The following is a 12,329-nucleotide window of genomic DNA, read 5'->3' on the forward strand; positions in this document are numbered from 1 at the left end:
CCCCGGTCTAGTAGACCGTTCGCCTGGTGCAAGGCCTTTCGATATGACGCCACTTCGGCGACTTGTGCGTCGATGCTTATGAAATGTAGATGATTAGAATAACACAACACCCAGTCCCTGAACGGAGAAAAATCTCCGACTCAGCCGGGATCGAACCTGGGCCCTTAGACTGACACCCAGTCGCGCTGACCACTCAGCTACCGTGTGCGGACGTAGCGCAACAACATTTACTATAATATGGCAGAAAAATTTTGCATGTGTCTCTCTCATCAATAGGCATTAAAATATGAATTTTTCCATAGATACAAGAGTTTAACCCGTATATTTTATGTAACGCACTTCATTATAAGCAAATCAAATAGTTATGGGGAGCACAAAAAACATTTACTAATGATCACCTTGAAGCTACTTGGCCAGGTTGCGGTAGCCAACAGAAATGCAAAACTACTGACACACAAGATTATTTCTTCCTTGTCTTAGACTCACGCACTATCGTATAGTTAATTATTCACTCGTACCTTGTATCTATTGATGTGGCACACCTTTCCATTGACACAGTTTCGCACCAAAGTGAATACGCTCACATTTCATGATTCAAAGTTCTTATTCTCCACACAGATGTACTGTTTTCAAATTGAGCTACACGAAACTGTAGTGAAGCTACTGTACATTTTTGGAACGAAACTGCACTTTACCAATGTGGCGGTTGCTCCAACCGACCACGTGGCGGGAAACCAAGTACACAAAGAAAACATATTAGAAATAAAAAAAATCCCCTAAAATATCAATGTGAAAGAAACGTCACATTAAAATTCATTAAATGAGTTAACTTCTGTTACGCTCAAAGCAATAATATGGCTGTGCGCTTAAGGCCCTTGGTGCCTGCCTGACCAATGCACAAACCCAAAGTTCTTACTGAAATTACGAAAATAAACTCCCTTATGGGGGTTTAGTGGTAATCCCACAATTGATTTCAACATCTGGACCTTAGTAAGTATCAGATTTAAAACATTCTAATACCTTCGACAATATTACCATAAAATCGCGAGCTAAGTCTTCAACGTCTGCATAGCGCCGCTACCCAGGAACCAGTGTCCGGTGGGCCACATCGCCTAACCATTGCACGCTCGAAAGCGGGGGTGGAAGGGGTGGTTCGCCAATCTGACAGAGCCTATACTAGTGCCTTTGCAACCCCTCTGACCTGACTTGCATACATTGTCTTTCCAAAACTTGTTCGCGTTTGGGGGTTGGTGCTGCCCTACCACACAACCACTCTCCTCATGCACTGCTACAACCTCCGACTAAAGCTTTCTGCTACTTCACATAATTTCTCATTCATACAGCCCAGGTCGCACAAGGGAAAGGATGCAGGGAGACGTAGCACACACGAAATAAAATAAGTAAATAAACAAACACCGTTTGATCCATTCTCTCCTGCTTGTTACCCACTGATTTATTTCAGCCGAGTAAAAACAGTCTCGCTATTAATTCTCTTTTTCCGGAAAGTTAATGAGAAAAATATGGAACGGTACAGCAAGTTCCGTTTCAACGTGATCGACCCATCTAATCTTCAGTATTCTTCTGTAGCACCACATTTATAAAGCTTCTATTCTCTTCTTGTCTAAACTGTTTATCGTCCATGTTTCACTTCCATACATAGATACTTTCAGAAATTATTTACTGACATAAAATCCGTACTCCATGTTGACAAACTTCTTCAGAAACGCTTTTTTGCCGTTGCCAGTCTACGTCTTATATCCTCTCTACTTCGACCATCATCAGTTATTTGGCTGCCCAAATATTAGAATTCGTCTACTACTCTAAGAGTCTCATTTCTCAATCTAATTCCCTCAGCGTCACCTAATTTAATTGGACTACATCCCATTATCCCCGTTTAGCTTTTGTTAATGTTCGTCCTGTATTCTCCTTTCAAGACACTTTTCATTCCGATCAACTGCTCTTCCAAGTCCTTTGCTGTCTCTAAGAGAATTACGGTGTCATCGACAACCCTCAAAGTTTTTATTTCTTCTCCCCGGAGTTTAATTCTTGCTCCATTTTTTTTTATTTCTTGCACTGCTTGCTCAATATACAGTGTAAGTAACATCGGGGATAGGCTACAACCCCGTCTCACTCCATTCCCAACCACCGCTTCCCTTTCGTGCCCCTCGTCTCTTACTGTTCCCGTCTGGGTTGTTTGGAGATAAGAGACCAAACATCGAGGTCATCGGTCTCATCGGATTACGAAAGGACGGGGAAGGAACTTGGCCGTGCCCTTTCAAAGGAACCATCCCGGCATTTGCCTGGAGCTATTTAGGGAAACCACGGAAAACCTAAATCTGGATGGCCGGACGCGGCATTGAACCGTCGTCCTCCCGAATGCGAGTCCAATGTGCTAACCACAGCGCCACCTCGCTCGGTCTTACTGTTCCCGTCTGGTTTCTGAACAAGTTTAGTTCCCAGTATTTTACCTCTGCCACATTTAGAATTTGAAAGAGACTATACTAGTCAACATTGTCAAGAGCTCTCTCTAAGTCTACAAATGATATAAACGTTGGTTTGCCTTTAATTAACCTATCATCTACTTGAAGTCGTAAGATCAGTATTGCCTCGTGTGTCTCTACTTTCTCCGAAATCCAAACTGATCTTCCCCGAAGTCGGCTTCTGCCAGTTTTTTCATTCTCCTGTAAAAAATTCCTGTTAATATTTTGCAACCGTGACTTATTAAACTGATAGTTCTGTAATTTTCACCCATATCAGCACATGCTTTGCTTGGAATTGGAATTATCATATTCTTCTTGAAGCCTGAGGGCAATTCGCCTGTCTCGTACATCTTGCGCACTAGATGGAAGAGTTTTATCATGGTTGGTTCTCCCAAGGCTACCAGTAGCTTTAACGGTATTTTATCTACTCCATTTCCCTTATTTCGACTTAGGTGTGTCAGTGCTCTGTCAAATTCCTCTCGCAGTATCGTATTTCCCATCTTATATTCATCTACGTCCTCTTCCATTTCCATAAAATTGCCCTTAAGCACATATCCCTTATGTAGACACTATATGCAGTTCTTCCACCATTTAGCTTTCCCTTCTTTGCTTAGGACTCGTTTTACATCTGAGCTCTGGATATTCATACGGGGGTTCCCTTTTCTCCAAAGGTCTCTTTAATTTTCCACAGGCGGATCCATCTTTCCCCTAGTGATATATGCTTCTAGATCATTACATTTTCCCTCTAGCCATTCCTGCTTAAGCATTTTGCACTTCCTGTCAATCACATTTCTTAGACGTTTCTATTCCCTTTCACCCACTTCATTTACTGATTTTTAATTTTTTCCTTTATTAATGAAATTCAGTGTCTTTTGTGTTACCCAAGGATTGCTTCTAGCCCACGTCTTTTTACAGAAATGTTTGATCCTCTACTGCTTTCATTACTTCATCTCTTAAAGCTGCTAAATCTTCTTCTGTAATACTCCTTTCCCCTGTTCTTGACAATCGTTTCCTAACGCTGCCTTTGAAACTCTCTAAAACCTCTGGTTCTTTTAGTTTATCGAGGTCCCACCTCCTTAAATTCCTACCATTTTGCTATTTCTTCAGTTTTAATGTACAGTTCATACCAAATAAATTGTAGATAGAGTCTACATCTGCCCCTGGAACTGTCTTACATTTTAAAATCTGGTTCCTAAATCATTTATTATGATTATATCATACAAAATAATGTTTGTCATTTGTTATTCAACTGTCTCTGCCCGTCCGCCTGTTATGATGGTTTCTTCTCAGGAAGAGGCAGAGGTATCAAGTTGAAATTTATATCATATACCAACGTCTATGGTCCCCTAGTGGTACAAAAATATTAAACTTCTAAGTCAATGCAATCAAAAGATACGGCCATTTATATCACATATTTTGATATTCGCAATCTCACTCATTAAAACTTATAGGGCGTTTCCTGTTGAACTACAATCATTAAATTTTACAAGAAAAATATTTTACAATGCAAGTGAAAGAAAAAAATCAGGAAATTCTTAACTTGTGATTGTATCTTACAAGTATTTTTTTGTCATTTGTTATCCGGCTTCAGATTTAAAATTGAAAACTTCCTGGGACCGATATCTTGTCAGCGTCAGTTTCGATAGCAGGCAAAAATCGTCGATATTCTCGATTACCAGGATGGATGAACTGTCTAAATATGTAATTAAGTGTGTATGGAACCTTCAGGGAGCGATCTTCTCGTACATGGCCAATTTCTTTCTTGTACGTAAGGCGTATTTACGAGGGCGTGCTCAAAAGTGACGCATCCGAATTTTTACGTGAAAACTCTTAATAAACGTACTCTTTTGACATTATACATATTTATTCTTCGTGTCTGCATGTTTATTTCTCAACATAGTCACCGTCACGACGAACCAGTTTCTCCCAACGGGAGACCAGTTTGTTGACAGCGTCACAGGGACTGTTTGACTTGGTTGGCGGATCCTCAGTCTCACTTCTGCTTGCACAGCTTCCTCGCTATCAAAGTGAAATCCTCGAAACTGTTCTTAAGTTTTGGAAACAGATTAAAATCGAATAGTGCCAAGTCAGGATTGTATACAGGATGGTCGGTAACAGTGAACACAAGACGTCGGATTGTTGCAGATGTCCAGCGCTCCGGTATGCTCTGGCACTGTCATGCACAAGCATAAAGTGCTCCATGTGTGGGCGAACTCTCCGAATTCGTACTTTCAGGTTTCTGAGGGTCTCTTAACGCACCGATATACGTTGAAGAGCCAAAGAAACTGGTACGCCTGCCTAAAATCTTTTGAGGTCCCCGTGAGGACGCAAAAGTGCCGCAACACGTGTCCTGGTCTCAACCAATATCTGAAGTAGTGCTGGAGGGAATCGACAACATGAATCCTGAAGGGCTGTCCATTAATTCGTAAGGGGGGAGGGGGAGGGGGGAGGGGGAAGGGGAGATCTCTTCTGAATTGCACGTTGCAAGGCATCCGAGACATGCTCAATAATGTTCATGCCTGGGGAGTTTGGTGGCCAGCGGAAGTGTTTAAACTCATAACAGTGCTCCTGTAACCACTCTTCAGCAATTCTGGACGTGTGGCGTGTCGCATTGTTCTGCTGGAACTCTCCAAGACCGTCGGAATACCCATTGGACATGAATGGATGCAGGTGATCGGAGGGGATGCTTACGTACGTGTTATCTGTCATAGTCCTATCTAGACGTGTGAGGGGTGCCATACCACTCCAACTGCACTCGCCCCACACCATTAACCAGCCTCCACCAACTTGAACAGTCCCGTGCTGATATCCAGGGTGCATGGATTCGTGAGTATGTCTCCATACCCGTACACGTCCATCCGCTCGCTGCAGTTTGAAAAGAGACACCTTCGACTAAGCAACACGTTTCCAGTCATCAGCAGTCCACTGTCGGTGTTGACGGGCCCAGGTGAGGCGTAAAGCTTCGTGTCGTGCAGTCATTAACGGTACACCAATGGGTCTTCGGCTCCCAAAGCCCATATCGATAATGTTTCGTTGCATGAATAGCACGCTGATACTTTCTGATGGGCCAGCATTGAATTCTGCAGCATTTTGCGGAAGGGTTGTACTTCTGTAACGTTGAGAGATTCTCTTCAGTCGTTGTTGGTGCCGTTCTTGCAAGATCTTTTCTCGCCCGCCAGCGATGTTTGAGATTTGATGTTTTACCGGATATTTACGGTACGCCCGTCCAATGGTCGCACGGGGAAATCCCCACTTCATCGCTAGTTCGGTGATCCTGCGCCCATCGCTCGTGGGCCGACTGTAACACCACGTTCAAACTCATTTAAATCTTGATAACCTGCCATTGTACGAGGGCAGTTCAATAAGTAATATAACACATTTTTTTCTGAAACAGGGGTTGCTTTATTCAGCATTGAAATACACCAGGTTGTTCCTCAATCTTTTAGCTACACAACACTATTTTTCAACGTAATCTCCATTCAATGCTACGGCCTTACGCCACCTTGAAATGAGGGCCTGTATGCCTGCACGGTACCATTCCACTGGTCGATGTCGGAGCCAACGTCGTACTGCATCAATAACTTCATCATCCGCGTAGTGCCTCCCACGGATTGCGTCCTTCATTGGGCCAAACATATGGAAATCCGACGGTGCGAGATCGGGGCTGTAGGGTGCATGAGGAAGAACAATCCACTAAAGTTTTGTGAGCTCCTCTCGGGTGCGAAGACTTGTGTGAGGGCTTGCGTTGTCATGAAGAAGGAGAAGTTCGTTCAGATTTTTGTGCCTACGAACACGCTGAAGTCGTTTCTTCAATTTCTGAAGAGTAGCACAATGCACTTCAGAGTTGATCGTTTGACCATGGGGAAGGACATCGAACAGAATAACCCCTTCAGCGTCCCAGTAGACTGTAACCATGACTTTACCGGCTGAGGGTATGGCTTTAAACTTTTTCTTGGTAGGGGAGTGGGTGTGGCGCCACTCCATTGATTGCCGTTTTGTTTCAGGTTAGAAGTGCTGAACCCATGTTTCATCGCCTGTAACAATCTTTGACAAGAAATTGTCACCCTCAGCCACATGACGAGCAAGCAATTCCGCACAGATGGTTCTCCTTTGCTCTTTATGGTGTTCGGTTAGACAACGAGGGACCCAGCGGGAACAAACCTTTGAATATCCCAACTGGTGAACAATTGTGACAGCACTACCAACAGATATGTCAAGTTGAGCACTGAATTGTTTGATGGTGATCCGTCGATCATCTCGAACGAGTGTGTTCGCACGCTCCGCCATTGCAGGAGTCACAGCTGTGCACGGCCGGCCCGCACGCGGATATCAGACAGTCTTGCTTGACCTTGCAGCGATGATGACACACGCTTTGCCCAACGACTCACCATGCTTTTGTCCACTGCCAGATCACCGTAGACATTCTGCAAGCGCCTATGAATATCTGAGATGCCCTGGTTTTCCGCCAAAAGAAACTCGATCACTGCCCGTTGTTTGCAACGCACATCCGTTACAGACGCCATTTTAACAGCTCCGTACAGCGCTGCAACCTGTCGGAAGTCAATGAAACTAAACGAGAAGAAGCGGGAATGTTTGAAAATATTCCACAAGAAATTTCCGGTTTTTTCAACCAAAATTGGCCGAGAAAAAAAATGTGTTGCATTACTTATTGAACTGCCCTCGTAGTAGCAGCAACCGATCTAACAAATGCGCTGCTCTTGTCTTATATAGGCGTTGAAGACCGCAGCACCGTATTCTGCCGGTTTACAGATCCCTGTATTTGAGTACGCATACCTATACAAGTTTCTTTGCTCTTCAGCGTATGTAGCCTTAAGTATCTCTGTCGTGTACACCTTATAAATACTCGGGATAGGCGGGGAATCTAGATCACAGTCGGATGCTGAAGTTTCATGGCCTTGATGTTACGTCTCATCAGTGTATGAATAGCGGCAAGCATGTCAACGTAGAACTCTTTTATCAACCTGCAACCTGTTTGCTTTCCTTGTATACGGAAATGTTGCCTGTCTCTGATTACTCTGAACAGGACTCTTCTATACAGATTGTTTCGCTCTTTCGCTGCCCAAAACCTCCCGCATAAAGGAGAAAAGATACACGTTCCAGTCACATTAATGTGACCACCGGCTATGTTCGACGACAACGGCGATAACCACTCGCAGATGGCAGGTGTTAGCACCAGCTGTGGGGAGTATATACGGTGTTCAATTTATCTGAAGGCATTGGTATATCTCGAGAACTACACCTCAGATCCAAACGGTTTATGTATGACAAGTGTTTGTTAACTCGACTGTCCACCCGACACCGTGTCTGGAGGGGGACACAACTCGGAGATCCTAAACTCGATCCCCCCTTTTTATTGATGATTCGGAGTCTAAGGACAAAAATACAACAGTGTTATCTGAAATTGTAATCGGAAAAATCAAAATGGGTAGAAAATCGCATGCTTCAAAATCCTCTTCAATGACACTTGAATTAAACCGCTCACCTTCACGCTTCGAAGGTAGGACAGGCAATTATTGCATAACTTGTAATGAGAAACTCCAGTCTCAACGTTGTATTCCTCCGTCAAAACGAAAACTGGACTGCCCGACGCACCACTGTGACCGTGTCGCGAATCGACTTACCACTACAGGCAGTGCAGTCCCATTAAAACTTATGGAATAACTGCGTGTTATACTTTCGCACCGTGGAAGTGGGGGTATTAATTCAAGTGTTATTGGATAAAATTTTGAAACATAACATTTTTTACCCAGATTCATTTTTCCAATTAACCAATGGCCCTGCCGCAATGATAACACTGGTCCCCGTCAGGTCACCGAAGTTAAGCGCTGTCGGGCTGGGCTAGCACTTGGATGGGTGACCATCCAGTCTACCGAGCGCTGTTGGCCAACGAGGTGCACTCAGCCCTTGTGAGACAAACTGAGGAGCTACTTGACTGAGAACTAGCGGCTCTGGTCTCGGAAACTGATATGCGGTAGGGAGAGCGGTGTGCTGACCACATTCCCCTCCATATCTGCATCCAGTGACGCCTATGGGTTGAGGATGACACGGCGACTGGTCGATACCATTAGACCTTAATGATCTGTTCTGAAGGGGGAGTCATTTTTCCAATTACGGAAATATCTGTTGAGTAACGGAAAAAATGTTTGAGATAAAACTAACGTATTTTTTCCGCAGGATTCTAATATGCAATAGAAATGGTGGTTCCCATTTAACATTTCAAAGCTGCCCCCCCCCAACCCTCCCTACCACCACACATAGGGTGTTGTGGGACGTAGAATTTGGTATCATAGGATGTTCTTTTCTGAGACTAAGAAATTTAACTATAATTTTTTTTTATCCGATGTGTCGTTTTTTAGACATTTGAATGTCTTCAATTAAACTGAACACTATGTATAAATCGTATTCGTGTGAGTCGTTTTCGTATTGCGGAAACGGAGCGATTTTTATGACTTCCAAAAGGGCATCGTCATTGGCTTTCGGGCCAAGAGTGGTAACATCTCTGAAGCGGCTGAGTCTGTAAACTGTTCGTATTACGATGTCGTTAAAGTTTACTGAGCACAGCAAAATGGCTGTATTCAAAATGGCACCGAGGCATCTGTGGTATACTTGGTATACCACGGGTCGTAGATGACAGGGGTTAACAACGGCTGAGGAGATATGCAAATACACTCCTGGAAATGCAAAAAAGAACACATTGACACCGGTGTGTCAGACCCACCATACTTGCTCCGGACGCTGCGAGAGGGCTGTACAAGCAATGATCACACGCACGGCACAGCGGACACACCAGGAACCGCGGTGTTGGCCGTCGAATGGCGCTAGCTGCGCAGCATTTGTGCACCGCCGCCGTCAGTGTCAGCCAGTTTGCCGTGGCATACGGAGCTCCATCGCAGTCTTTAACACTGGTAGCATGCCGCGACAGCGTGAACGTGAACCGTATGTGCAGTTGACGGACTTTGAGCGAGGGCGTATAGTGGGCATGCGGGAGGCCGGGTGGACGTACCGCCGAATTGCTCAACACGTGGGGCGTGAGGTCTCCACAGTACATCGATGTTGTCGCCAGTGGTCGGCGGAAGGTGCACGTGCCCGTCGACCTGGGACCGGACCGCAGCGACGCACGGATGCACGCCAAGACCGTAGGATCCTACGCAGTGCCGTAGGGGACCGCACCGCCACTTCCCAGCAAATTAGGGACACTGTTGCTCCTGGGGTATCGGCGAGGACCATTCGCAACCATCTCCATGAAGCTGGGCTACGGTCCCGCACACCGTTAGGCCGTCTTCCGCTCACGCCCCAACATCGTGCAGCCCGCCTCCAGTGGTGTCGCGACAGGCGTGAATGGAGGGACGAATGGAGACGTGTCGTCTTCAGCGATGAGAGTCGCTTCTGCCTTGGTGCCAATGATGGTCGTATGCGTGTTTGGCGCCGTGCAGGTGAGCGCCACAATCAGGACTGCATACGACCGAGGCACACAGGGCCAGCACCCGGCATCATGGTGTGGGGAGCGATCTCCTACACTGGCCGTACACAACTGGTGATCGTTAGGGGACACTGAATAGTGCACGGTACATCCAAACTGTCATCGAACCCATCGTTCTACCATTCCTAGACCGGCAAGGGAACTTGCTGTTCCAACAGGACAATGCACGTCCGCATGTATCCCGTGCTCTAGGAGGTGTAAGTCAACTACCCTGGCCAGCAAGATCTCCGGATCTGTCCCCCATTGAGCATGTTTGGGACTGGATGAAGCGTCGTCTCACGCGGTCTGCGCGTCCAGCACGAACGCTGGTCCAACTGAGGCGCCAGGTGGAAATGGCATGGCAAGCCGTTCCACAGGACTACATCCAGCATCTCTACGATCGTCTCCATGCGAGAATAGCAGCCTGCATTGCTGCGAAAGGTGGATATACACTGTACTAGTGCCGACATTGTGCATGCTCTGTTGCCTGTGTCTATGTGCCTGTGGTTCTGTCAGTGTGATCATGTGATGTATCTGACCCCAGGAATGTGTCAATATAGTTTCCCCTTCCTGGGACAATGAATTCACGGTGTTCTTATTTCAATTTCCAGGAGTGTAGACGTGCAATTACTGAGCAAACGAGAGGCCAGATAAACCAAGGGGCAACCAACAGTGTCTCCTCAACGACTGTCAGCGAACTTTGCTGCGAACGAGCCTCCCCACCAGACGACTGGTTCATTCACCCATGCTGACTGCTGTTCATTGGCGACGAAGGCTGGAATTTGCACGCCAGTACTGAGAGGTGACAGGTGGTCTTTTCACAAGAATCACGTTTTGCGCTCCATCTAGCAGATGGACATTGGCGTCTACAGTATGAAAGTCTGAAACCAAACACCCTGCAAGAGTTATCATTTTGAGAATGTTTGCATGGCATTCCCTAGGTGGCATCGTCATTCTGGAAAGCACAGTGGATAAAACCAAGTAAGCATCTGACCAAGTCCGCCACTACATGTGGTTTGTTTTTCTTCGGCACGATGGCATCTACCAGCAGGACAATACAACGTGTGAAACAGTTTACATCTACATCTACATTTATACTCCGCAAGCCACCCAACGGTGTGTGGCGGAGGGCACTTTACGTGCCACTGTCATTACCTCCCTTTCCTGTTCCAGTCGCGTATGGTTCGCGGGAAGAACGACTGTCTGAAAGCCTCTGTGCGCGCTCTAGTCTCTCTAATTTTACATTCGTGATCTCCTCGGGATGTATAAGTAGAGGGAAGCAATATATTCGATACCTCATCCAGAAACGCACCCTCTCGAAACCTGGCGAGCAAGCTACACCGCGATGCAGAGCGCCTCTCTTGCAGAGTCTGCCACTTGAGTTTGTTAAACATCTCCGTAACGCTATCACGGTTACCAAATAACCCTGTGACGAAACGCGCCGCTCTTCTTTGGATCTTCTCTATCTCCTCCGTCAACGCGATCTGGTACGGATCCCACACTCATGAGCAATACTCAAGTATAGGTCGAACGAGTGTTTTGTAAGCCACCTCATTTGTTGATGGACTACATTTTCTAAGGACTCTCCCAATGAATCTCAACCTGGTACCCGCCTTACCAACAATTAATTTTATATGATCATTCCACTTCAAATCGTTCCGCACGCATACTCCCAGATATTTTACAGAAGTAACTGCTACCAGTGTTTGTTCCGCTATCATATAATCATACAATAAAGGATCCTTCTTTCTATGTATTCGCAATACATTACATTTGTCTATGTTAAGGGTCAGTTGCCACTCCCTGCTCCCAGTGCCTATCCGCTGCAGATCTTCCTGCATTTCGCTACAATTTTCTAATGCTGCAACTTCTCTGTATACTACAGCATCATCCGCGAAACGCCGCATGGAACTTCCGACACTATCTACTAGGTCATTTATATATATTGTGAAAAGCAATGGTCCCATAACACTCCCCTGTGGCACGCCAGAGGTTACTTTAACGTCTGTAGACGTCTCTCCGTTGATAACAACATGCTGTGTTCTGTTTGCTAAAAACTCTTCAATCCAGCCACACAGCTGGTCTGATATTCCGTAGGCTCTTACTTTGTTTATCAGGCGACAGTGCGGAACTGTATCGAACGCCTTCCGGAAGTCAAGAAAAATAGCATCTACCTGGGAGCCTGTATCTAATATTTTCTGGGTCTCATAAACAAATAGAGCGAGTTGGGTCTCACACGATCGCTGTTTCTGGAATCCATGTTGATTCCTACATAGTAGATTCTGAGTTTCCAAAAACGACATGATACTCGAGCAAAAAACATGTTCACATGTTGATGTGTACATATGTGATTCGTAGAGCATTAGGAT

General features: G+C 45.6%; 1 pseudogene; it reads left to right on the forward strand.

The window, feature by feature from the left end:
• The first annotated feature begins 8,268 nt into the window (after positions 1-8,268).
• Positions 8,269-8,386, forward strand: LOC126089847 (5S ribosomal RNA; annotated as a pseudogene).
• The last annotated feature ends 3,943 nt before the right edge of the window (positions 8,387-12,329 follow it).

This window comes from Schistocerca cancellata, chromosome 6 (assembly GCF_023864275.1).
Source record: "Schistocerca cancellata isolate TAMUIC-IGC-003103 chromosome 6, iqSchCanc2.1, whole genome shotgun sequence".
Taxonomy (NCBI): Eukaryota; Metazoa; Arthropoda; class Insecta; order Orthoptera; family Acrididae; genus Schistocerca; species Schistocerca cancellata.